Here is a 26,353-nt window from a genome sequence, read left to right on the forward strand (position 1 = left end):
GACAGCGTCGACCACCGCCCGGTGCCACTGCCAACCAGGAGTGCCCGGTCCGGTGATCCCACAATGCCGGGGCAGCGCGGCGGGGCCAGTCCCGGGGCTTAGCTCAGCCTGCAGGTCCCTGTGGGGCCTGTCCCGGTCTCGGAGCTCGGCACGTCCCTGCGGGCCGGTGCCGGTTCCGGTCTCGGTCTCGTTCCCGGTTCCGGTCCCGCTCGCGGGGGGTCCCCGGCCCCTCCCTCTCCCCGCAGGCCCCGCCCCGGAAGCACTGCCCGGCGCGCGCAGCCAATGGGCGGTGGCGCTGCCGGGACACGTCGCGCGCGGCCGCGCTCCCGTCACCCCCCGCGCGCTCGCCGGGCTGGGAAAGGGGGGGGCGGCGCGGCTCCTCCCCCCACCTCGGACCGCCGCGCCCGCCAATCAGCGGCGCCGTCTCATCAGGCCAATGAGCGGCGGCGTCTCAGCGGCGCGCGGGGGATGGAGCGCGCGGCCCGGAGCCGCCACGGCGCGCGCCCCCCGCGCTAGGGCCGGACCCCGGGACCCCCGGAGCCCCCAGAGGCGCCCCCAAACCCCCGCCAGCCCCCGCTCTATGCGGCGGGGCCGGCCGAGCCGCAGGCCTCGCTCCGCCGCGGGGCTGCCCTTGGCCCGCTGAGCACCGAGCACCGGTAAGCGCGGGCGGGTGGCGCGGGGGGGGCACCGGGGGGGCACCGGGGCGCTGCAGACGGGGGGCGGAGGGCAGAGGGGCCGGGGGGCTCCCGGAGAGAGGAGCTGCGCGGCCGCGGGGGGCACCGGGAGCGGCACCTGGAGCGGGGGGGCCGAGGTCGGCGGGGGGGCAGCGGGCCGGGGTGGGGGATGGACGGGGGGCACCGGTAGCGGCGGGAGGTGGGACCCGGTGCGGACTGGGGGCGGCGCGGGGTCGGCTCGAGGGGAGGAAGCGCCGCAGCGCGGGTGGGAAGCGGACGTTGGGATTTTGGGGGGGCGGCGGAGGAGGTGAGCGGCTGCGGGGGGATGGCGGCGGTGGCGGTTCGGAGGGCCGCGGGGGGAGCCCCGGGGCCGGTCGGTGTTTCGGGGTGCTCAGGCTCGTGGGGAGCCGTGGGAGGAACTCGGAGCTCCGAGCCGAGCCCGCGGCACGGGTACCCCCCCCCCCGCCCTCCGGACCCCGGTTTTTGGGGTGGGGATGTTTTTTCGCAGGGGTGCGGGGTGGGGGGGGAAATGCGTTTTGGGGTGAGCGCTGCGCTGGGAGGAACAATACCAAAAGTTGTCTGAAATGGTAATTTCCGTTTCCCATTTCATCATCCCCGGGTAGGCGTTAGCCCTGCCTGTGTGTGCGCAGGGCCGGGGCCGCACCGAGCCCAGCCGCTTCCATTTATTTCTCAGTTTAATCTTTAAATCGCTCCGTGTTTCTGTCCTCCGAGGAGCCTTTGTGTGCCGGGGAGGGGCTGCTCGACACCTTTGCCCCTTAGCAGAAAGGAGGAGAGGGAGGGAGAAAAAAAAAAAAAAAAAAAAGCCCAAACAGCTGCAGCCCAGGACGAGCCTCCCCCAGGCCGGGGATGGATTCGTGTTTAGAAAGGCAAATGACCTCGGAGGGAGCGGGGATGAGGCGAGCCCTCGGTGCCCTCTGCCCTTTCCCAGAGGGAGCAGCTGTCCGGGCTGCGCGGCTCAGAACGGGCCCTTCATTGAGGCACAGGGGCCGTGTGTTTACGGCTTGGCTTCTCCTCCGGGCTCGGGGATGTGTTTTGATATCCAGTTGCAGGAAAGGGTTCCTCCCCCCTCCTGGTTTTGTACACAAAGTGCTCTCTCACCACTGGGGACACGGCTCTATAGGCAGAGAGCGAATTCCAGGCAGCTCTTGAAGCAAAATTCCCTCCTGAGATGGCTTCTGAAATGGGGTACACACATCATTTTTACCCTCTCTGTAGGCAAAGATTTTTAGGTGAAAACATCTGTGCTGCCTTGTAGTAGCTGTGTGCTTTCTTGAGATTTATATAATTTTAAGGAACTTGGAGTTCAGTGTATTTCTCTTTTGTTTTGTTCATAAAATGGAACATTTTTATGTAATGACTCCAATTATTTCCTTTTTCTGTGGGGGGAAAACCACTCCACGGAGTCATGGAGAGGGAAAAGGAGATTAACTCTCACATGTTTCCCAACAGCATCGATGCATTCTTTGTGCGTGCCCTACTAAGAGCTCAATATTTAACTTGATTAACTTAAAAATGAGAAAAGTTGGCGTTTTCAGCCTGGATTTTCTGGCAGATTCCAGGTTGGAGTAGTGTGAGATGGAACGTGCTGTGGCTGGGAAACTCTGGCGTTTGCTTCCAGAGCTCCGTGCCCTGTTTTGTGTCCGTGGGAAGCGCTCGGCAGGGCAGGGGCTGCCCGGGAGGGGTGGGCGAGCTCCGGGGCTCCGTGCGAGCCCGTCCGGGGCTCAGAGGCTGCCGGGCTCGGCGGGGCTCTGGCCTGGGTTGTGCCGGGCTCGGGCCCAGGGTTGTGCCGGGCTCGGCGGGGCTCGGGCCCAGGGTTGTGCCGGGCTCGGCGGGGCTCGGGCCCAGGGTTGTGCCGGGCTCGGGCCCAGGGTTGTGCCGGGCTCGGCGGGGCTCGGGCCCAGGGTTGTGCCGGGCTCGGCGGGGCTCGGGCCCAGGGTTGTGCCGGGCTCGGCGGGGCTCAGGCTCAGGGTTGTGCCGAGCTCGGGCCCAGGGTTGTGCCGGGCTCAGGCTCAGGGTTGTGCCGGGCTCGGGCCCAGGGTTGTGCCGGGGTCGGCCGGGCTCAGCCTTGGCCCGCAGCAGCTCCGGGTCCCGCTGGCTCCGGCAGGGCTCCCCGGTGCTCCGGGAGCTCTCGGGCCTGCCGGGGCACATCCAGCCTGCAGAAGGGCTTTGCTGTGAACCCGTCCGGCGAGCCGGGGCTTGTGGCACCCCGGGCTGTGTGAGTCAGTGCGAGGGCTCGGGCTGCCAAACTCGCAGCAAAGCGAGTTGCCCGTGCAGCAAACAACAGGCAGGGCTCGGGAAGCACGGCCAGCCCTCGGTTCCCAAGGCTGATTTTGACTCGTCCTTGGTGTAAATAGTGACCGAGGAGCCCCGGCCATGTCGGCGCTGGCTGAAAACTGGCGATGTTGTGTTTCGTGTTCCACACTTGGTTCTGCTGCTCAGTTCTGCTTCTGCTTTTGGAAATGAACTCTTGTCTGTTTCTCCATTTCATAAAAAAGCGTGGTTCAGAGTAAGCTGATTTCCCCCCCCCCCCATGGGCAGCTTTTTGTTTTTATGATGTTGCAACAGCATTTTCTCAGACTTAAACCTGCAGATTGTCCACTTTGAATGCTGGGTTTGGATGGGGGAGGAAATGTTAAAAAAAAGCCCCAGAGCAAAAACCCTTTGGCTTAATTTTTTCCTTCGTGTGTGGTAGGCAACCTGATAAGATTATTTTATTTTCCACTCGTGTTTTAACGGACTGAGTCCCCCCAAATGCTCGTGAACAAAGCCAAGCGTAGCACGGCGTCGTGCCGCGTTCTTCCGCTGCTCAGCAGAGCAGACAAATGCATTTCTCTGGGGTCAGTGAGACTCGTCGTGTTAATCAATACTGTACCAGCAGTGTTCCCTTTCCAGGGAACCAGATGGGCTACTTACAACTGGTGCTGATTATTTTAACTGTGTAATTGTAACATGGCTGCGTGATGACAGTGTTTCCTGCAGACACTTCAAAGGAAGGTTCCCGACGAGTGTGTCTTTACAGCGTTTAATCTGTCCTCTTTGTCTTTATGTTGTGGCTTTTGGACATGTGTTTGAAGTACTAAGAGGTTTTTTTTCCCTTACCTCCAGCTTTTCTATACATTAAAAGGAGGCAGTGCTCTGGAATGATGAAGTGTCTCCAGTGTGGGAATAAACCCAGGGTTTTAGCGGCTCCCACAGTGGTGGGTTGGTTTCACTGAGTTTTAGATCCAGGCAGTGACTAAGCCAAAAGCTGGGAAGAGATTTAAGTGGCTGTGAGGAAATGGCAATATTTTTTTAAAATAGTGCATGTGGCTTTGTTTTGGGGAAAATACGTTGTATGGTGACTTGAGTCTTAACTGGGACAGGCTAATTACTCTGTGAAGAAATCCTTCTCCTAGGGAAGGAAAGGCACAGGGCCGGAGCTGGTTAATTACATTTTGTAAAATTATGGAGTGACGGCTTTCTGAGGAGGTCTGCCCCTCTTCCTGCCCTGGACCTGAATTTCAGGCTCAGCAGTTGCCTTACGGATTGAAATTCCTCCTGGGTATTAAGATTTAATGGTGGTAGACCCAGAGCAAGTAGTGGCAGGTACTGCTGCTTTTCAGTACAGCAAAGCAAATAATACTGGAAAATATTTACATGGGGGTTGTTATTCTCCTCGTATTTCCTTGATGAGCTCTAGTAAAGGTGCCTGTGTGCTCCTTGCATTGCCGGGGAGAATTCCCTGTATTTCGGTTGTAAAAGGCTGCGGAGAGGAACCGGTGTCTCCATAGCAAAGATTCCAGTGTTTCGTGATCAGCTCACATATATTTTTACCCCATCTAATTTAAACCAGTCTGCACGACACTCACAGGAATGATTTGTATGCAGCTTTTAAATATTTTCCTCCTTCCTGCGTGAGGGATTAGCGGCACAGAGCTGCTTTTTCGGAGGGTTCTCAGCCAAGTGTTACGTAATTTGTGTGCCACCGATGCACGGCCATAAAAAATACTCCCATCAATGTTAGGGGAAAGCTTGTGTAGGCAATTATTTCAAATCACAAGCGTCCTAAGCAGGTTTGTGCAGCCTTAAAATCTGGGCAAAACGCTGCCGTTGGAATCCTGCTGGGAAGGGGGGTGGGAAGCCGTCAGCGCCCGTGGTCTGGAGGCTGGTTTTGAGCACATTCTACTCCACTTTTTAAGCTTCCCTGTGTGAGAACTGGTGTTTTCTGGTGTATTTTCTCAGGCAACCGTTGGGTATTTAAAAATCTTAATTTCTCTGAGTCTGGGTGGTGGTGCTTCAGCTGAGGCTGCTTATGGGTGATGCCAGTTTGTAATCTTTTATGAGAGTAAGGGGGGAAAGAAAGAGTAAAAAGAAGCTTAAATGCTAATAACAGTGAAAAATGTGCTCGGTGTGGAGAGCATGTGAAGAGAGCGGGCGCACGTCGGGCTGTGGAGTCTCCGTCAGCTGAGCTGGGGGCTTTTAAAAATCTGCTCTAATTTTTATGCTGCATGTGGAATGGCTAATCCCATAAAAGCCTCGCACCTTTTGACAGATGAAACGCTGCTGTTCTTCACTTATTTGAGCAAAATATTTTTATAGATGGTATTAGCTCTGTGGCTCCGAGGGTAATGCAGTCCTTACACGAGAAAGATCTTGCTTTGATCTGACAGCTTTCAAGATCCATTTCCAATCTTGGAGTTCCATTAAGTCTGTTTGTAATGGTGCCCCCAGACTTTTTTTTCTGTTTATGTGACTCTTTGGGTGTTAACGTTGCTCTGTATCTGAGTTTTCTTTAATAAACTGAAGGAATAATTGGGGTCAGGGAAGGAAATAATCATGTTGGAAAGTGCAGTTAATTATATCAGGTATTTTGGGCTCCAGAATTCTTTGTCTTGATTCTGATGTTTTCGTCAAGTTGTAGGATGTAGTGAAATGATCAGATCATCAAGCTGGGACAGTGAGACAGGGTGATGTGTGCTGGTTAATTTTGGGAGTGTGAAGTGACTGTGGCTGCAGGCTTGATGTCCATGGGGCTTGTGGAGGACAGGAAGGATGGTGAGCAGTTCTTCTGTCTCTTCTCTGGGGGAAGAAACGGTCTTCTGTGTGCTCTAGTGTTCATCCAGTGGCATCTACATGGCCCTGTGTCCATCCAACATGATTTAAATGATCTTGTGTCCATCCTGCATCATCTACGTGGTCTTGTGTCCATGCAGTGGGACCTTAATGTCCATCCAACATGGTCTGTTTGGTCCTGTGTCCATCCAACATGATTTAAATGATCTTGTGTCCATCCTACATCATCTACGTGGTCTTGTGTCCATCCAGTGGGACCTTAGTGTCCATCCAACATGATTGGTTTGGTTCTGTGTCTGTCCAGTGGGGTCTGTGTAGTCCTTTATCCATCCAACATGGTCTGTTTGGTCCTGTGTCCATCCAACATGATTTAAATGATCTTGTGTCCATCCTACATCATCTACGTAGTCTTGTGTCCATCCAGTGGGACCTCTGTGTCCATCCAACATGGTCTGTTTGGTCCTGTGTCCATCCAACATGATTGGTTTGGTTCTGTGTCTGTCCAGTGGGGTCTCTTTGGTCCCGTGTCCATCCACCACGGTCTCTTTGGCCCCGTGTCCATCCACCACGGTCTCTTTGGCCCCGTGTCCATCCAGCACAGTCCTGCTGGTTGTGTGTCCGTCCAGCGGGCCCTCCATGGTTGTGTGTCCGTCCATCGTGACCCACGTGGTCGCTGTCCCTCTGTCCCTCGAGGGTGGCTGCGTGGCAGCCCCTGCAGGGCTGGGGTGGGTGCTGGCTCTCGGCAGCAGGAGCGGCCTCCCCGTTCCCTCTGCTCCTCCTCCCCTGGGCCCCGCCGGTGTCTGGCCAGGCCTGAGTCTGAGAAACCATCCTGGCTTTTCCTGCCCCACTCAGCGCTGGCTGGGACGGCGGGAGCTCCCAGAGAGGACGTGTGGAACCTCTATCTCCAGGTTTGTCCCCGTTTTCTGGAGCTCGTTGCGTGGGTAAGGCGGGCATTGCTGTGCAGCTGTAGTGAGCAGAGGCTGCGAGTGCAGCCGGGGATGGGGAGGCACTTCCAGCACCAGGAGGGAGCTGGCTGCTGGAGCCAGAAGAAAGTGATGTTTTTTTCTAGGTCAGGGTTGAAGGCACTGTCAGGGTGGTGATGTGCAGCATATCTTACTGTCTGCATTGTCCCTGCCATATGGATGTGTGCACACTGCCCTTGGCATTCAGGCATTGAATTATTTATCCTCTCCAAATCTGGAGGCAGCCTTTCTTCCCCTGTCTCCAAGAAAACCAAACTTACCCGATGAGTGTTTTTAAAATAAACCTTCCTCTGTGAATTACTGCAGTGGCAGGAGCAGGGTATTGATCGTATGTTGCGTTTGGAGTCGGAAACCAAAGGTTACAACACTGGATATCTTGTGGAAACACTGAAATATTTATTTTGCTGTTAGGTGCAAGTGTGTCTGTGCTGGTGCTGGGTTTGTATGTGGCTGAAATGCCATGTACTGAAATTTCCTGACTGGGAGAATGGAGAGGCCAGAAAACTTTGCAGAATGTGTGAAAGCAGCTTTGTCTCAGCTGTGTGTGAGGGGATGGATGTTTTTCCAGGGAGAAGGCATCTTCCTTGCTCTTGTGCTGTGTTGGATTTGCTGTGAGAGGAGCGTTAAGGTGGTCCTGGTTTGGGTGTCACGGAAGGGTGGTTCAGGCTCGGGGAAGCACAGGCTGGAGGCAGCTGCCTCTGTAATTATTTCTGAGAGACTGACAGCTCTGCAGGTTAGAAACAGTCTCGAATAATTTACCTTTAGAGCAGCACAAAGCTGCTAAAACTGTGTCACAGGCATGGGGAAGAATCAGAGAGTCAAGAAGGGAGATGCTACCCTCTAAAAAATTCACCAGGATCCGGAGGCAGCGTGTCCCTGAGGGCTTGGCAGCCAGAGGCTTGGAAACACGGTGCTGCCCTCAATATCGGGATGTGAAATGAAAGGATGCGTAATTAGGAACTCCAGAAAAAAAAAAAAAAAAGGCATTAAATAGCTTTAGAGGTGAATGGAAGCTTCATTATTAAGCAGCAAGTGCTTAGCTGCAGTTGGTGGTGCCTCTTCCTTTCAAATCACGCACACATGAAAGTGCTCCCCGCCCCCAGCGGGGCCTTATCGGCTTATCTGGGCAGGAGTTCAGAGCCATAAAAACTGTATCCTGCTTACACCTTCCAGCCGGTCCTGTGACCTGCGCTGTGTAAACAAGTTGTACCAGGAGCTCCCCATGACTGGTAAGTGCCTGGGTTTCTGCAGCCTGGCTGGGTCCAGGAGGAGCCAAGATAAAGTTCCAAGAAGTTCCCCTTCGGGAATGGTCTCCTGATAGCTGCTGCGGGGAGGAGGCGGCAAGGCTGGGATCCTGCTGACTGTGGCAGTGACTGTAGCCCATGGAAAGCACTTTGGGATAGACTTTACACTCCGGGGCTGGTGTTTTCCACGTTCTGCAAGAGGGTGGCTGTGGCAGATTGTGAAATGTCAGCGTTGTGGTAACAACACCGACCGGCGCTCCGCGGTTGCGTCAGGCCCGGGATGTGCTGGAGCTGTAAGCCTGTCTATAAATATATCCATATATCTTGGGATGGATGAGATTAGCCGTGGCCGTGCTGGGAAGAGATGTAGGTAATGCAGGGAAGGGGTGTGTGTGGGGGGACACAAACATCCTGCTCCTGCTCTGCTGGGGGGTTTGGGTGCCACCGGGCGCTCCGGTTATGGCGCTTGGCCGCTGCCCACCCCGGGCTGGCTCCATGGTTTCAGCCTGCAGCTCGGCACAGGCAGATCCATTTATCCAAGCTGGGCTGTAAGGAGCCAGTTTGGGGATGTAGTGTGTGAAACTTCACCTTCTCAGCAGCCCAAGGGTCGGGTGCACGGGTTTGAAGATGAAAACCTGTTCTCCTTGAATGTTGACCTTTTTTGTTGGTGTGGTTTCTCGTCGCCACGTATGGGGAATGTGCTGGGGTTGGGAATTGGGCTGGCTGCTCTGGCTTCCCTCCATGCCATGGCCTGTCCTGGCATGTGCTGGGGTCCTGCCTGGTGGCTCCCCTGGCTCTGGGCTCTCTGTTCCTCATTTTCCCTGCAGCCTGGAAGGTTCCTGGCTCTCCCAGGAGATCAGAGGTGCCCTGTGTTACTCAGCTGCTCTGCAGTGAATTCAGCTCCCTTCCCCTGTGATCAGCACTGGCACTGGGGTGTTAAACTGGTTCTGTGGTGAGAGACGGATTCCTGAGTTAGTCCAGGGGGGAAGGGATCAGACAAGCAGTCAACGTTGTGGCTCTTTGCTGGTGTGCTGAGTAGAGCTCCTTGGTTAGGGAGCTGGAGGCTGTAGTCTTAAAATGCCGAATTTAATTGCCTCCTGCAGTGTGTTCTGTCTGCAAGCCTCCCCTGCTTCACCCACCAGCATGTTTCTTCTCCCTCGTGTCCGTCCTTCCCCTTTCCCAGGAGCCTCATCTGATGGAGGTTCTGCTCTTGCCTTGGTCCCCCTCATCCAAGATTCCTGTCTCTAATTTTAGCCTGTCTGCCTTTCGAGGTCCCCTCCCGTCTGTTGCTGCCTTTCTCCTTCTCTGTGAGTTGTTGTGCATCCTGCTCTCCCTCTGGAGAGCTGGACCTTGTGTCTGCACGGTGGGAGGGAGTGAGGCTGTGGGTGTGCTGAGGTGAAGGCTCTGGGCTGTGGGGAGGGCAGGCAGGGATGTTTGGGCTGCTGTGTGCTCACAGGAGCAGCTCCCTCACTGTCCTTGCTCGGACCTGCTCTTGTAGTCTCTCTTTTGTGGATTTATTCTGTATTTGTGCAGTGGGGCTCTCTACCATGAGGTGACTTGTAGCTGCAGTGCTGCCCAGCAGCCCTGAATCTCCTGTTTCCCTGCAGGCTGCCTGCTTTTCCTGGAATCTCACTCCACCTTAGCAGGCATTTGCTTGTGGTTACAGAGAAAATGACTTTTCTAACAGGGAGGTATCAGACACAGTCAAATCTCCTCAAAGGGAGGTGGAGCCCATGAGGGAGAGCAGGGAACCTGGCCCTGGAGCCTGGCCATGCAGCAGGGCTGCTCATCCTGGTGGGATCCACCTGCTCGGAGCCCTGGGAGCACGGTGTGTGCAGCATAATCTGATTTGTGCCTGGAATATAAATCCTGCCTGTTGTAGGCATGCAGCCTGGGGTTTTACAAGTTCTTTTGTGAAAACAGCATTCAGCCCCTCCACTGCTGCAGCAAGGAGCTTCCCTGGAAACCCAATCCCAGCAATTAGTGAGGTTTGCAGAGGATCCTAGCAACTGCTGCTGGGGTTCCATTGGCAGGGGTGAGGTTTTGTTTTTTACACTGTTTATACTTGCATTCTGTGCATTGTATGGAGATATATTCAACTAAAGCACAGGGAGTTCCACCTCAGCGTGGGGGAGAACGTTCCTTGGAGGGTGGCACAGCCCTGGCACAGCTGCCCAGGGAGGGTGTGGGGTCTCCTGTCTGGAGCCATCCCAAACCCACCTGGATGTGTCCCTGTGTCACCTGCTCCAGGTGTCCCTGCCTCGGCAGGGGATGGGTCTGGGTGATGTCCAGAGCTCCTTCCAGCCCTGCTCTGCCTGCACATCCCACGGAGGGGAAGGAGAGGGGGCTGTGGGACAGTGCTGAGCTGCAGTGATGATGGGAGCACTGCCTGGGAAGCTGATCCTCGGGGAAAGTGGAGCATGGCTGGAATATATTGGGTGCTGTGTGACTTTGGTGTGCGTGTGGGTAACCTGAGCTCACCTGTGAGGAGTTCTGTTACCCAGATACTCCCTGACCTGGCTCTGGCTGCTGGGGAGGGATGCTTTCCACCAGGGTGGTTATGTAAACCCTCAGTGCTCTGTGCTCTCCAACGTGCGCGGGGCTCCGGGGGCAACTTCAAAGGAGGGCGTTTGCTTTATGGCTGAACCTATGAGCAGTTTTATGTGCAGGGTGGAGCGGGCTCGTGGAGAAGATTGCAGTTTTCCCAGTGCCATAAAAAGTTACGATGCTGACGGTGCCGGCATTGTTCCGTAGGCGGAGGCAGAGCAGATGCAGAGGTCAGCGGGCTCGGCTGTGCCAGCGCGCTCAATGCCCCGCTCTGTGCTCCCAGCTCTCCCAAACGCCTTCAAAAAGTGCCTTGTGCTCTTTGTGGGGCTGCCTCAGAGAGCTGCACCTGTGCAGAGCGGGCACAGCATTTCCATGGGAAAGAAAGGAACTTGGCAGGGCTGCTTTCCAGGGCAGTGTTTCAGCCCCTCTGGAAACGTGGCGTTCCAGTGGCACACACTGTGAGTCAGTTCACAACCTCCTTCCTTTCTCTGCGCTCTTCTTTGGGGCTCGAGCCAAGGGAGTTAAGAAAATAACCAAGTGGCTGCATCTCGAGGAGCCTCGTTCCAATTAACGTCCCTCATGCTCCAGGAGATAGATTCCCCAAACTGAGATACATTCCCAAAAAAAGCACTATTCAGGCTAAGTGGTGATGGTGGGAGAGTACCGTCAGCTTCTACAGCCTTAATTGTGGCGTTTTCTGAAGGTATTTCAGTGGCCTGTGCTGTCTTTAAACCCTGGTGGGGTATGGATTCTCCCAGCTGTGGAGGCAGCACCCCAAATTCTGAGGTGTAAAGCACCTTCCAGTTGTCAGTGAGTTACAGCTGATTAAAATTAATCACTATTCCAGTTTCAGTCAGATCTCTCTAAATATAAACTTAACCTCTCATTGAAACCATTTTCTGCTGGGATGGGGAGGCATAAATGTGCTCTTTGTTTTCAGCCAGGAAAATGAAAGGTTCACAACATTCAGAAATGTGTGTTTTAGATCTTCTGAAAACCTGTTCCTTAAAGAATGTTTCTGCTTGGAAATGGGCAAATACTTTGGGTATTCTTCAGCTTGGAGAATTTTATTCCAATGAACATACTAAAACTTAGGGGGAGCAAAAAAAGACTCTGGTCCTTCTCTTTGGGTGATCCATTAGCTGCTCCAGCTGCCTTTTATTTATTTTTGTAGACACATGTGTGAATGTAAACATTTTATCTGGAATGGCCTTGCAAATGTTCCTGCATTAACATATATTGTCATGGAGAATAATTTTCATTTAACTGTAATTTGCTTTATATTTTCCTGCCTGGTTGCCATGGAAACGCAGACGGATGTGGCAGGGACTCCTCACAGGAGCCAGGTTATGGATTGCCTCTCTAATGGACCTCTGTTAATCACACTGCAGCCTGCGCTGGAGGAACCAGGGCTCTTTGCAGGAGACACTTTATTTAGATAAACTGTGAGATGCCTGTGGTACTGTAGCTTAATATTCAGAGTTACCCAGGGTGTTTTTCCCTTCTCCAGAAGTTTTTTGTCATAAGAACTATGTATTATGATCCTGGAATTGAGATATATTTATTTAAATTTAATGTCGGTTAGACTTGATTTTCAATTTTCATTTCATTTGCTGTAATAGCTTAACTGGTAATGTTCTTTTCTGGGTTCAGTTTGAGATCTGAAACGCTTGAAACAGAGCAGCGCAACATTTGTTATCCCTCTCCCTGTGCAAGAAGTTGACTTGCTTTTCATAATAATGTGTCTGTGTTTTTGTGTTTCCTTTTGGCTGGCAGCAGGGAGAAGGGGGACAGAGATGGATGTTATTACATTTGTTACCTGTGGATTTTGGGGTCTGTTTTGCACCTCTTATTGGCTGCTGTTCTGAGCTGGACCCACACAGGGAAGGGAAGGGATGTGGGGCAGGGGCTGAGGAGCTCAAGGGGCTCAGCCTGGACAAGAAGAGGCTGGGGGGACCCTCTGGCTCTGGAGGTGTTAAAAACCACATAGATGTGACCCATGGTTTAGTGGTGGTGCTGGCACTGCTGGCCTTGGTGATCTCAGAGGCTTTTCCAAACTGACCTGCTCTGTGATCTCCAGGATTATCAGTGCCCAGATTCCTGGTCTGGGATGCTGATCTCTGCCTTTGCTGGATCCTTGGAAGGAGCTGCCTCTCACTCCTGAGATAACAGTGGTGGTGGCATGGGTTCAAACTGAGCTCACCAATATCAACAAATGACTCATTTTTGGTTAATGGGGATGAGCTCCAGGATGGAAAATCAACCACCCAGCATTCTTTGCTCTGGGTGCTCTGATGGCAGAAACCTCAAATTGTAACTTAGGGACATGAATTTCATTTGTCCCCTGAATCAGACCCTCCAAGTGAATTTTGGGGTGAGTTTTAAGGGAAGCTGCCTTGGTCCTTCCCTGGCTGTGGTCAGACACCATGGCTTACATAATGCTGGGTTTCTCCAGCACGTGGATGCTTCCCCATGCAGATGGGCTCACAGTTATTTCTTGGTGCTTTACAGGGGAATTGGGTAACGCTTTGTTCTGTAATGCAGGATGAAGAAACCCAGCATGTTTTTCTGTAATGGTGTATAAACAAGTAGTGTAACATCCTATTTCAGGCATTGGGAGGAGGAAGGGCTCAGGGGGGGAGGCAGGGCTGAAGCAAAGCTTTGTTTTCCTAGACCCACACACCAGATTTTAGTATCTGTGCCTTTGGTGGGTGCTGGGAGTGTTACAAACTGGTTTTTGAGGTGTGGGAGCTCAGTCCAGTGGGTGCTGGGGGTGTGGAGGAGCCTTGGTTGTAGAGGTCCCCTCTGCATTTCTGTGTCTGTCACTGGCTGATGTTGGTGCTCTTTTGCTGCTCATGAAGGGTGAATGGGATTCACAGTCTGAGGCCAATCTAATTTTAATACAAGTCTGAAAAATAGCTTGGCTCTACTCAGGACTTTTGGGTCTTGTGAGTAGACTTTCTGCATTTTTGCTTTATTTTTATTCTTCCTCTCCTTTTCTGCCTGTTGTCCTGTGAGTACTCAGAATTGAGCATTTGAGTTCCCCAGTGGCACTTTTGGGGTTCCCAAATGCACCTCTGCAGGTAGATAGGTGAAGCAATCTGCCTCCAGGCACTGCCATCTCTGAGCTCTTGGGTGGCACAGCCAGAATACCTCACAATTTATGAAATAATAAACTCTCTAAGTATTGATTACTCTCTAATTCATAGTTTTGCTTGTGTTCTATTCAATTTTTTGGACTCCTGGATCTGAGGCAGGGATCCCTGCACACCTGCCAGGTGTTTTTCCCAAAGGTGTGTCCCTGAAGGCTTGGTGATGAATGGCACTGTTGTAGGTAGAAGTTAAGGTGACTAAGTCACCCTTTGTGGCCTGGGAATGGACTCCTGCAGCTGATAATTGGGTTAAACGTTGGCTCCTGCTAGCCAGGAGAGCAGAGAGGCTTTGGTGGCCATTGAGGTCTTTGGCTGCCTTGGAAGCTTCACTTTGAGGATGTTCTTGACTGGGAATTGGAGTGCCAGGACAAGGGAATGGCTCCCACTGCCAGAGGAAAGGGTTAGATGGGAAATCAGGGTTAAATCCTTCCTTGTGAGGGTGGGCAGGCCCTGGCACAGGTGCCCAGAGCAGCTGTGGATCCAAGGCCAGGCTGGACAGGGCTGGGAGCAGCCTGGGACAGGGAAGGTGTCCCTGCCATGGCAGGGGTGGCACTGGATGGGCCTGAGGGTCCCTTCCAACCCAAACCAGTCCTTGATGTTGTTCAGGTTCACTCGCTTGGGTTTGGCCAGCAGCTGAGGCTGCTTTACCAGTACTCACAGCAAAGGGTCAGCTGCAGGTAAAGCATAAAGCCAAACTGTTCTTCTGCTCCTTTCAGTCTCCTGGACACCAGGACTGGCTTTGAGCCCCTCATCCCATGTTGTGCCATGAGCATGGCTTTGAATTTATCTCCAGTAATTGTGCCAGAGATCTGGGAGTGAAGAGCACTTTTAATGCATTGCTGTTCCCCAAAAATGGTGCAAACTGGGATGAGCTGGGGGGTGGGGAGGTTAGAGGAGCTGCCTCGTGTGCAGCCGTGGGAAGAGGGATTTCTTCAGGGAATGGGTGAATTGTTTCCTTCTGCTCTGAGCAGCCTTTTAATGAGCTGCCCTCTCCAGGGTGCAGAGAGATGAACCTCCCATGGCTATCTCCAGCCTGGGAGGCTTCCACCACATCTCTGCCTTCGGATCCTTGGAGCTAAAAATACATCCCTGCTGCACAGCAGACTGCAGGCACGTTAATCTGCTCCTTTAGGAAGGAGGCTCGCGCTGCTGGCTGAGCTGCTGTGGAAATTTTATTTTTGCTGTGCAGCGTTACCAGCTTTCTTCTTGCAACGGAAAAATGTCGTGGAAATCATTGTTCTGCTTGGAATTCCCTCTCTGACAACAATAGCAGCAGTGGGGTGGGGTGCTTTGGAATTGTTTAGTGAGGAGAAGTTTTGGAGGAGCGAGCTCTCCCAGGCTGATCCCTCTGTGCCGCTCAGGAGCGTTCCCACCACTGGGTTTTGGGGCACTTCTGAGCACTCCTGGCTCTTCCAGAGCAGCTCTGTGGGAGCTGGGTTCCTCTGCCGCCTTCCCCCATGCAGCTGGGCTCCTTTGGCTGTAGCTGAGCCCGTTTTCCTGGGATGAGAGGAACAGGAGCCTGCCAGGCTGGCACCTCAGAGCCCTCCTGGAGTTATTGCTGCCTCTGAGCTGTGCTTCATCCCCGAGGCAGGCACAGCTGTGCCCTCCACGCCTCCTGGAGCTCCAGCCCTGCTCACCCCATGTGCTCCGGCCTTCCTGGGGCAGGGATGCTGCCCCTCCTGCCTGCCTGTGTTCCCAGGTGCTTGGGGAACGTTTTAGGGCAGCAGCAGCAGCACGAGGGCTGATTCAGCCCCAGCTCTGAGGGGCTGGAGCTGCGTTCCCTGCCTGCTGTTGAACAGCTCAGAGCTGATTCTCCTCACGAGTTCCAACTTGAGCTGTGCTCTTGGTGCCATGGGGCGTTTGAGGTCTGGGCTGATGCAGCACAGGGCGTTGCGTAAGCAGCAGCAGCAGCTTTGTTTTCTCCCTGCTCCACGAGGAGCTTTGGCCTCTTCACTATTTAACATTCAGAGTGTATTTCCCTCCTTTGATGTTTGGCTTACCTTGACGGGCTGGGAGGGCTGGGCTGGTTCAGCCTGGAGAAGAGAAGGTTCTGGGCAGACCTTGGAACCCCTTGCAGGGATGCAGGGGCTCCAGGAGAGCTGGAGAGGGATCTGGACCAGGGCCTGGAGTGGCAGAACAGGGAGGACTGGCTTCACACTGAAAGGAGGAAGGATTTAGCTTGGATATCAGGAGTAAGGTTTTGGCTGAGAGGCTGGCAAAGCCCTGGCACAGAGGAGCTGTGGCTGCCTGGATCCAAGGCCAGGTTGGATGGGGCTTGGAACAGCCTGGGGCAGTGGGAGGTGTCCCTGCCCATGGTGGGTGGCACTGGATGGGCTTTGAGGCCCCTTCCAACCCAAACCATGCCTTGATGTTGCCTCAGGAGCTCACCTGCTGCACCAGGCTCTGTTTTCCCTGGCTGTGCTGCCTTGCTGCTGCTCATTAGCACAGGCTCAGTCACAAGCTGCTCAGACAGCCTGAACCATTTGTAAGGAAACTGTCTTTAAAATATGGATGGCATTAGAGGGACTCAGGCTTAAAATTAGAAACTGTTTATGATGCACAGTTGTAGTTGTTTACCTTGAACCATAATTATCTTATTTCCTGAGTTAAAAACGTCACGTCAGCTTGCTGAAGCAAGATTTGATGACAAAGGAATTGTTTTTAGCCACCAGCAGAGCAAAGAACACTTCAAAATGTGTGTCTAAATATGATTTTATAACCCAAAGTGTACCACACTGAGGATTTTAAATTGGCTCTGGAAGTTGCGTGGGTTTATGGGTCGGCCATTTGGCCGGGGATCAAGGCCTGGGTTTAATCCTGACTCTGTCCTTTTGTCCTCTGAGCGTTTTCCTTGCCTCCCTCTGTGCTGTTTGTTTGGCTGGGCCGTGCCCTGCCTGGGGTGCAGGGCTGTGTGCTGGGGCTCCCCCACCCTCCAGCCTGGCCCCTGGAGCAGGGAGTGTTGCCCTGGGGAGCATTGGGGGTTTCCTGATGGACTGCCAGGCTCAGCTGGGCATGGACAGCCCAGGGGAGCATTGGGGGGTTCCTGATGGACTGCCAGGCTCAGCTGGGCATGGACAGCCCTGGGGAGCATTGGGGGGTTCCTGATGGACTGCCAGGCTCAGCTGGGCATGGACAGCTCTGGAGAGCATTGGGGGGTTCCTGATGGACTGCCAGGCTCAGCTGGGCATGGACAGCCCTGGGGAGCATTGGGGGGTTCCTGATGGACTGCCAGGCTCAGCTGGGCATGGACAGCTCTGGAGAGCATTGGGGGGTTCCTGATGGACTGCCAGGCTCAGCTGGGCATGGACAGCCCTGCAGTGCCCAGGGGAGCACTGGGGGTTCCTGATGGACTGCCAGGCTCAGCTGGGCATGGACAGCCCTGCAGTGCCCAGGGGAGCACTGGGGGTTCCTGATGGACTGCCAGGCTCAGCTGGGCATGGACAGCCCAGGGGAGCATTGGGGGGTTCCTGATGGACTGCCAGGCTCAGCTGGGCATGGACAGCCCTGGGGAGCATTGGGGGTTCCTGATGGACTGCCAGGCTCAGCTGGGCATGGACAGCCCTGCAGTGCCCAGGGGAGCATTGGGGGGTTCCTGATGGACTGCCAGGCTCAGCTGGGCATGGACAGCTCTGGAGAGCATTGGGGGGTTCCTGATGGACTGCCAGGCTCAGCTGGGCAGGGACAGCCCTGGAGAACACTGGGGGGTTCCTGATGGACTGCCAGGCTCAGCTGGGCAGGGACAGCCCTGCAGTGCCCAGGGGAGCATTGGGGGGTTCCTGATGGACTGCCAGGCTCAGCTGGGCATGGACAGCCCTGGGGAGCATTGGGGGGTTCCTGATGGACTGCCAGGCTCAGCTGGGCAGGGACAGCCCTGCAGTGCCCAGGAGAGAAGCTGGGCACCAGCAGCTGGGCAGGGACAGACCCTGCATCCCTCAATCCCCCCTGAGCAGCTGGGGCACCTCCATGGGCACAGACAGACACATGACTTCCTTATTTTAGCATTATTACTGATTGCTGCATTTCCTCATTTCGTTATTCAGCAGTGCTCTCTGATCCCTGTGGCTTGGTGGCCTGTGCCCTCCTCACACCCTTCTCCAGCCTGGATTTCTGTGCCCTGAGTGAGGCAGCTGCTCCTCACCTGTGCCTGGTGTGCCAGGATGCTCCTGCCTCGGGAGAATGGGAAGTGGGAGGGGAGCAGCTTCTTTAATGATGACAACTGCTACTTAAACCTGTTCAGGGCTTAGAATAGAAAGGAAAAAAAGATCAGTGGAAGCTGTAGGTGCTTTCAATGTATGTGGGATTTTTAAGGAATCTTTTTATTCTGACCTTAACTTGCCAGGCCCCAGACAATAGGGGAGGGATGCTGTGTGGAAATCAGGGAGGTGCTTCCTTTCAGCTCTTTCTTTGCTGTGTAATTTGAGGTGGTTGTAAGGCACTTGTAACTCAGGAATTGTAGACTTGAGCACATTCTACATTACATTTTTAATGTTTCTTTCTGGGGACCTCCTGGATTGTCCAGCCAGGTAACGGTGTCTGATCCTGCATAGCTGGGTGTGGGGCTGCATATTCCAAAAAAGCCTGTAGCTGAGTTGTTGAATTGTCTGGTTGTAACATTCCTGTCACCACAGAGAGTTTTCTTGGCTGGGGAGGTGACATTCAGCCAGCTCAGAATCCAGCCAGGAGCCACTCCATGGATGTTTGCTGTGTTTTTGCCTCTGTGAGGGAGCCTGTCTGTTCCTGAAGGCTGAGCAGTGACTTCCCTGACTCCTCCCTGGCTAATTAGTGTGCTTTAAAACGGGATGCTTGCGTCTTTTTCACCAATCAGCGTGCAGAAAGGAAAGGAAATAGTTCAGATATTAATAGTAACCCATATCCAATTTGCCGTGGAATTACACGGATGCAAATGTCTGGGACTGCAGAGGTGACAAGAGTGACAGACAGACACATTTTTCTCTTGAAAAATGGAATTTTCTCCATGTGTTAAAGCTGGGCACAGAGTAAGAAATGCAGATTCACTTTGTAAGGTAATGGGGCTCGTTGTGGCCCAGTGGCATCATTCACCCTGCTGCCCCCTGAGGAGGAGGGGCTGGGGCAGCTGAGTGGGCTTGGGCAGGGATTCAGTGTTTGTGCCACCTCACCTGTGTTCAGGAATAATGGAAAGGAGGAGCCTGAGCTGTGACAGCAGCTGTGAGCTCACCTGAAATTACGGCTTTAATCCTAGAACACATCCTCCCTCCTTGCCTTCACTGTGTTGGTGAAGTTCAACATCCTGGAGCTCAATCCCCACTCCTGGAAGTGTCCAAGGATGGGCTGGAAGGGGCTTGGAACAACCTGGGATAGGGGAAGGTGCCCAGGGTGAGGACTAAATTTGAGATCCCATCCATCTCAAACCATTCTGTGATGCCATCACAGATTCTGACCTTCCCTAATTCATTGCAGCTCTCCAAACAGCTTGGTCATTCCTGAATTCAGGCTTCTGTCACCCCCATTCCTAAAGACAGCCTTGTCCATGGCAGACTTTCAGTTAAAACTCCTAAAGGACAATTTGTTTTCCCAGGAATCACATCTTTGCTGCCCTTTGTGCTTATTGCAGTGGCACAAATTAAACCTTGGGCTCTTCAGCCCACACACAAGTGTCTGTGTTTTTGGTACAGTATCAGCTTATTTTGTATTTTTTATCAAGTAGCACAGACAACACAAGCTTTAAAAACTGTAGATCTCAGCATACATCTTATCTGCAGGGCAAAATAAAGGAACTTCAAGAATATATCACCTACTTTCGTTCTGAAAGCCATCTAATTAAATTTTACTTGATGCTACAATTTTGTCACAATCAAACATGCTGAAAGGTGGATTTTTTAATGGTTTTTTTTTTTTTTTTAGGACTGGTGGAATTCTCTGTGTGCTTTGGCTTTCCACTTGGGTAGCTGCTGCTGTTTGAGCATAGCTGGGTTGTGATGGCTGTGGGAATATTCATAAATTGCAGTGAAAGGCAGGTCCTGGAGCTCACCCCATGCTGGAATCTCTCTGGGAAGGGTGGGGACGTGAGGGTTTGCCCTGTGTGTGCCTGGATAGGCTGCAGGGGTATTTATCTCAAATTTATGGGGATTTCTTGGAAACAACTGTTTATCCCCCTTGAGAGCTGGAGAGCACACACCTCTTCTTTTCCTCCTCTTTCTAGGGAGCCCTGAGCTGCATGGAGTGCTCTGAGGGTGCTTTTCTGGGCTTCTAAAGGGAAATTCCATCAATCTGGTGATCTGTGGGCAGTGTCCATCCCTCGAGGGCCAGCAGGGCTTTCCTGCTGTGCTGGCCTGGGCTGTTCTGGCTCTCCCTGGCGTGGGACAGGGATTTCTGCTCTGTTTCTCTATAGGTGGCACATTTTCTTCCCCAATTCCAGCAGAAGGAGCCCATGGGTATTTATGGGAGATATCTGTGGGGTTTGTAGTGCTGCTGCTTATGGGTTCTTCCCCCAGTCTCCAGCTGTATATATAAGAAAATAAAGATAGTGTAGAAAGTAATCTTGCCCCTAAGGAGTTGCAGCTGGGCCAATTATCAAAGATTAGGAGCAGGCCTGGCTTTAACAGGCCACAGGTGTAAGCAATGAGAAGAAGATGCTATAAAAGAGTGGGGTGGTGTTGGGAAGGGAGCTGGAGTCAGTGGCTGCTTCGTGAAGAGCAAAGAGTCAGTGCTCTGAGGAGCTGCCCAGGAGGAACACCAAGGTATGGAACCTTTGTGATAGGAGACAACAGCATGGAACCCCTGCAATGGGATGACAACACCCAGTTTTCTAAGGTTCTAAAATTACAGTGAGATTTCAGCCTTTTCCCCCGTTTCAGCAGGTGGAAGCTCTGGCTGTGCTCTGTCAGGCTGTGCCTGGGGAGTGCATTGGAAAACATTTGCAAGTTTCTCCTCCCTCCACATCTGCTGTAGTTGTTCCCCCTTGGTTGTGCACGGGAGGTGATGGGGCTGCTCTGGAGCAGGAGCTCTGTGGGGCTGGGCTGCTCCCATGGGTGCCTTTTCTCTGCAGCCCTCAGAGAAATGCCTCATTGAAATTCTGTCTCTTCCTGGAATTATTCTGAGGGAAAGCAGATGAGTGCTGTGGAATAAGGTTCTCTTGTTCCCCAGAGAGATTTTATCCATTCAAAAGTTGGTCTAAACCAGGATCTAAATCTCAGATATCCTCTTATGCTGCTTAGTTCTGGGTCTCTATAAAATCTGAATTGATGCAGGTCTGTCTTGGGGCCCAAATCCAACTCCTTCCCTCAGAGAAACAGTAATGGTGAGGCCACATTTGTGGGGATTGGCCTCTGGATTTCCTGGGATGAGACTGCAGCAGTGGCTCCTTTCCTGCTCCCTGTAAAATGGAGATTTAAGCAGAACCTTTCTGCATTATGGATCAAATCGAGAAACACTGAGGGGTATGAAACCATTGAATCTCAAACACATTTTTCATGGGGACTCTGAATAAACCAGAGAACTGGTTTGTTCCTTCAAGGAATCCAACTCCCACCTCGCTGCTGGGACCACTTGGTGTTGCTGCCACATCCCAGCTGCTCTGGTGTGAGGAGTCTGCAGCTCATGTCAGTATTTTTCAGGTCACAGCTCGGGATTGTAAGGCATTTTCCATCTTCACATACTAATTTCTGTGGAGTTACAAGATACCCTTTCATTAAGGAGGTTTGAATTATGTAATTCCCAATGTTTTCGATGGAATGCTGGCAGGAGCTGCATGCTGTGCTCTGAATGTGGAGTCCTGATCTGTGTGTGGCTGCAGCAGGAATCACTGATTCAGGGAGGTGCTGAGGGACCCTGTGGTCAGTGTTAACATCATGGGCTGGTAGGAAAATGTAGAAGTTTGAACATTTATATATTTATTTTGGTAGTACTGCTTTCCCAGAGTTTCCAAGTTGCTTTGTGTTAACAGAAAATAAAGTGTCCCAAGTCTTGCAAGACTGAACCTGTTTTAAACCAGGACCTGGCCACGTTGAGCCCTTGGTGATTTGGTGTTTGCATGCCCATTTCAAGGCACAGGCAGAGCAGTTGTGCAGTGCAGGGGCTCCTGTGCAGCACCATGAGCTCAGGACTGAGCCTTGTCCATGGTCAGCCCTGCAGGATCCCAGGAGGGACAAGGGCAGTGATGATACTTGGTGAAGTGATACATTTTCATCACCTAAAGCAGAGGAAATGGGATGGCTAGATGTGTTTATTAATTATAATGTGGCTGTTGGAAGTGGAGTTGGGTTTAAATTGCAAAGTTGGATTCTGTGCAGCAGGAACGTTGTGTGAGTGACCCGACCACGTACAGCCAGAGAGGCTGTGCTGGGCATCTCCCACTGGAGGGTTTGCTGCATTCCTAAGTGATTTGATAACAATTTCATTAAAAAAGGGTGCCATGTTCCTTGTGAAAATTACTTGGCTCACGTGTGGTCGCTGTTTCAGCGTTACGATGCTTTCTGTATGTTTATGTGTGAGCCAAGGAATGAACAAATCTGCTGTATGTGGGCCAGCAAGCAGCTGTAAATAGACCTTGAAAATGGTCTGTCAGTGTCCTGGGACTGACCTCTGTAGACTTTTTGGTGATTTTGATCATAGCTGTTGCCCTGAGAAGTGGCTGAGGCTGGGTTGGAGCAGCCTGGGCCAGTGGAAGGTGTCCCTGCCCATGAGGGGATGGAATGGGATGAACTTTGGGTCCTTCCAACTCAGACCATTCCGTGGTTCCCTGACAGTCACTGCTGTCAGCAAGCAGCACTGCTGCAGTTCCAGACAATGCAGTTGGAAGTTCAGCTGTTTTCCCCCCACTTTATCTCCTGTTGCTGTTGAAATGCTAATTGGTGATGTGACTGTTACTGTGGAGAAGAGGATGAGGGAGCAGGGGAATCCTGCTGGAAAAGGTGCTGTGCAAGCACTGCCATGTGCTCCATAGGGCTGCATCCCCAGCAGGGATCCCTCAGTGCCCCAGGGCTCCTTGGCCTTGGAAGAGTCCACGAGATTGCCATGTGTCTGCATCTCCTTTACTCTTCTCAGAGAAAAATGCCAGAAAATTTCCATTTTGCTCATCTGGAGAAGTTTACCTGCTGTAGGATTCCTTTCTTTGAGTCAGGACCCTGGGGTTTCACATCTTCCTCTGGGTTTTGGGGTTTATTTTGGCCGGTTCTTTTCGCTGAGGTTCCCAAGAGCTCCCTGAGCCCAGCTGGAAGCAGCTCTGCCCTGGATGCAGCTGCGTTGCTCATCTGGACATCTTCCCTTTGGCTTCTCCTCGGGAGTGAAAGTTTCCCAAAACAAACAAGGCTCTCCCAGGGTTCCTGATCTCCTCCACTGTGTGTCAGTCCCAGCTGGCCTCAGAGCCTCTCCTGGATGGTTTTTGGGAAGAACCATCCCCTTGGAAAGCAGCTGTCCAAATCCAGTACATCAGGGAGGTTGTTTGTGAGGTGGCGAGCGGCGGTAAAGCATAAAACTGTCACGAGCTCTGACAGGGAAGAAATTCAGATTTTCTCAGTGTAACAGGAGCAGGGGTGGTCACTGTGCCCCTCAGTGTGGTCTGCAGTGCTCGGAGGTTGGATGGAATGGGGGTTTTGGGGGATTTGGCATGAGCAGGGCGTGGAGCTGGCAGCTCACCCTTTCACCAGTTTGAGCGGACCAGAATAACATCACTGGGACTGGGGAAGGCCCGTTGCTCCCAGGGCCTCAGGGTGCTTATTTCCATCCCTGTGGGTCCCTCCCCATCCCACTGGGCTCCTCCAGCTTGGGAGCAGCGAGGAGTGCAGGTTCTGGGCTAGGAACCTGCCAGGCCTTTCATGTGTGCCAGTTAATGAGTGTAATTCCCCTTTGCCTTGGGTGCTGAGAGCTCCTGCTGGTTCCTGCCCTGCATCAGAAACTCCACTTTGGGAGCTGGAAAAACATCCTTGAATGTACAGCAAGAGCTGGTCAGAGAAACCCCAGAAAAACAACTTAGGGCTTTGTAATAGATCCACTGCTGTTGAGAGCAAAGGTGTGCTTGGAAAGAGAGTGCTTGTGCCATGGGTAATTCCATGGGGGTTGTTGGGAAGGTGAATTCCTGGCTCAGGAGCTCCTTCTGGCCCTGCCTGTCTCTGGGTTTGGGGGTGACAGCCCCTCATTTGTAAATAAAATGCCTCTAAGCCCACCCAGATGGTTCCAGGAACCTTGAAGCAGGTGATTTTTTAAAAAAAGCTATTATCAGAAAGTTATGGAAGAAGGTGGATGCTTGGCTGAGCTTCCAGTCTTTCCTTTATTCCTGTGTTTGTGCAGAGTGGTTATCAGGAAGTTTATTTGTGGATTAGGCAAGGGTTTGTACTTGGTAACCTTCATGTACTCAAATCCCGTGTGCGTGTTGTGAATAAAATTCACTTGTTTTAATTTTCTAATGAACAAATTCCCATGTTTTTCAGATTACACTGCGTTTTTGGGACGCACCTCTGTTGGATTTTAATATATGTCCTGTGAAGAACAGCTTTCAGCTATGGAATCGGTAAATATTGACTTTGCTTCTGTCCAAAATTTCTGGTTTATTCCCTCACGAGTGCTCGTGTCTCTGTTGGACTGTTTGGTTTTGCCTTTTTCAAATGTTTTTCTTTATTTTCTGAAATTTGAAAGCAAAAAAATTGCAAGTTCTATGGCATATATAAAAGGTACTAACCGAGAATATTTTGGGAGTTGTCTGTAGTCCTGAGATGTCTTTTTAATTTTAGAAAATTTTGAATATAGCAAGTTTTTCTCTGACCTCAGTGAAATAAAAGTGAACTTTCCTGCGTGGGCAGTTCCAGCACAGGTTTGCCCAGCAGACTGTGCAGCTTGTTGGTGCTGCTGACTGCTGAGTATTAAATAATACCTCTTTCTTTCTCTTTGCTTTCAAAATGCCTTGAAAAAAACCCAAAGTCTCTTAAGTTTCCCAGTGTTATGTCTCCTTGTGATTAGCCTAATTGAAACAGATGGCACCTACGTTTCATTTTGGGCAGAGAAACCTCCCAATCTGCTGAGACTACAGTTAGATGCAGTGTTAGGATTCAACTTTTTGGAAGCATTAACAGATGCAGAAATAACAGGCTGTGGTAGAGTGGAGTTTAGGGGGAAAAATGAGATTTTTGGCCTCTCTTTTGTGCGAGCGGGTGGGAGAGGCTGGTGCTGCCCTGGAAATGCTGGTGCTGTGGCTGGAGCTGGAGCCAGGGAACTGTTCTGGCTGGGTGTTTTTGCTGTGGTTTGGTTTGGTGAGGTGGGAGATGAGCAGGGGGCTGTTCTGGCTGTGTTGGTTTGGTGAGGTGGGAGAGGAGCAGGGGGCTGTTCTGGTTGGGTTTTTGGGTTGCTGTTTTGCTGTGGTTTGGTTTGGTGTGGTGGGAGATGATCAGGAGTCTGTTCTGGCTGGGTTTTTGGGTTTTTTGCTGTGCTGGTGATTTGGTTTGGTGGGAGATGAGCAGGGGGCTGTTCTGGTTGGGTTTTTGGGTTGCTTTTTTGCTGTGTTGGTGGTTTGGTGTGGTGGGAGATGAGCAGGAGGCTGTTCTGGCTGGGTTTTTGGGTTTTTTGCTGTGATTTGGTGTGGTGGGAGATGAGCAGGGGGCTGTTCTGGCTGGGTTTTTGGGTTTTTTGCTATGCTGGTGATTTGGTGTGGTGGGAGATGATCAGGAGTCTGTTCTGGTTGGGTTTTTGGGTTTTTTTGCTGTGCTGGTGGTTTGGTTTGGTGGGAGATGAGCAGGGGGCTGTTCTGGTTGGGTGTTTTTGCTGGGTTGATGGTTTGGTGTGGTGGGAGATGAGCAGGAGTCTGTTCTGGCTGTGTTTTTGGGTTTTTTGCTGTGGTTTGGTTTGGTGAGGTGGGAAAGGAGCAGGGGTCTGTTCTGGCTGGGTTTTTTTGCTGTAGTTTGGTGTGGTGGGAGATGATCAGGAGTCTGTTCTGGTTGGGTTTTTGGGTTTTTTTGCTGTGGTTTGGTTTGGTGAGGTGGGAGAGGAGCAGGGGTCTGTTCTGGCTGGGTTTTTGGGTTTTTTGCTGTGCTGGTGGTTTGGTTTGGTGTGGTGGGAGCTGAGCAGAAGTGGGTGGGCAGTGCCTGTGTGGGGCTCAGGGTCACCCCAGCATGGGCAGAAATCCTTTGGAGAAGGCTCCCAGTGGATCATACAGAGCGTAGCTCCTGCCTTGGGGCCCTGGGTCCTTGGCTGACCTCTGGGTTCAGAGGGATTATTTGTGATGAGGTTGTCAGCACGAGCAAGGAGAGCTGTTCAGTGTGTGCAGCCCTGCCTCTGCAGGCTGAGAGGTGTCTTCTGTCCTGGATTTTGAGGAAAAAATAATTAAGAATCGTTGTGTTTAGTGTGGCCATGATAATTTGGAAGTATTCAGATGCAGACAAGATGTTATTTCAGCTTCCCCTGGTGAATATTAATAGCAGGAGAAGCCTTTCACAGTAAGACAAAGCAGAGCAGGCATCGGTGACTCTGGCGGTGTTGTTAGGTAATTAAAGTGTATCAGGTGTGAGCCCTTTTCCTGGCGTGTGTGGAGCTCTGCAGGGCCCTGAAAAACCCAGCTCAGCCCTGGCATCAATTATAAATCAGGCTGGTTGCTGTTTGCTGCCTGTTTTATTTTGTAGCTGGGGACAAAGGGTTTTCCTTCTGAGTTTTGGAGTAAGCGGTGTTGGGCTTTCTGAATGCAAACTGTCCTTTTCAAACCAGGGTGGCAACAACTT

General features: G+C 52.3%; 1 protein-coding gene across 5 annotated transcripts in view; it reads left to right on the forward strand.

Moving 5' to 3' along the window:
- Window positions 1–409: 409 nt before the first annotated feature.
- Window positions 410–26,353, forward strand: part of ANKRD11 (ankyrin repeat domain containing 11) — a 129,436-nt gene continuing 103,492 nt past the window's right edge. The window contains exons 1-2 of one of the 5 annotated variants that reach the window (XM_074550714.1): window positions 410–656; window positions 24,080–24,159. The gene's annotated coding sequence lies outside the window, so the exon portion shown is untranslated. Of the gene's footprint in view, window positions 657–961; window positions 982–1,546; window positions 1,881–6,575; window positions 6,656–7,818; window positions 7,960–24,079; window positions 24,160–26,353 lie in introns of those variants that run through there. The other 4 variants (XM_074550718.1, XM_074550715.1, XM_074550717.1 and 1 more) reach the window with 4 other exon arrangements.

Source organism: Zonotrichia albicollis, chromosome 13 (assembly GCF_047830755.1).
Source record: "Zonotrichia albicollis isolate bZonAlb1 chromosome 13, bZonAlb1.hap1, whole genome shotgun sequence".
In the NCBI taxonomy this organism is placed as follows: Eukaryota; Metazoa; Chordata; class Aves; order Passeriformes; family Passerellidae; genus Zonotrichia; species Zonotrichia albicollis.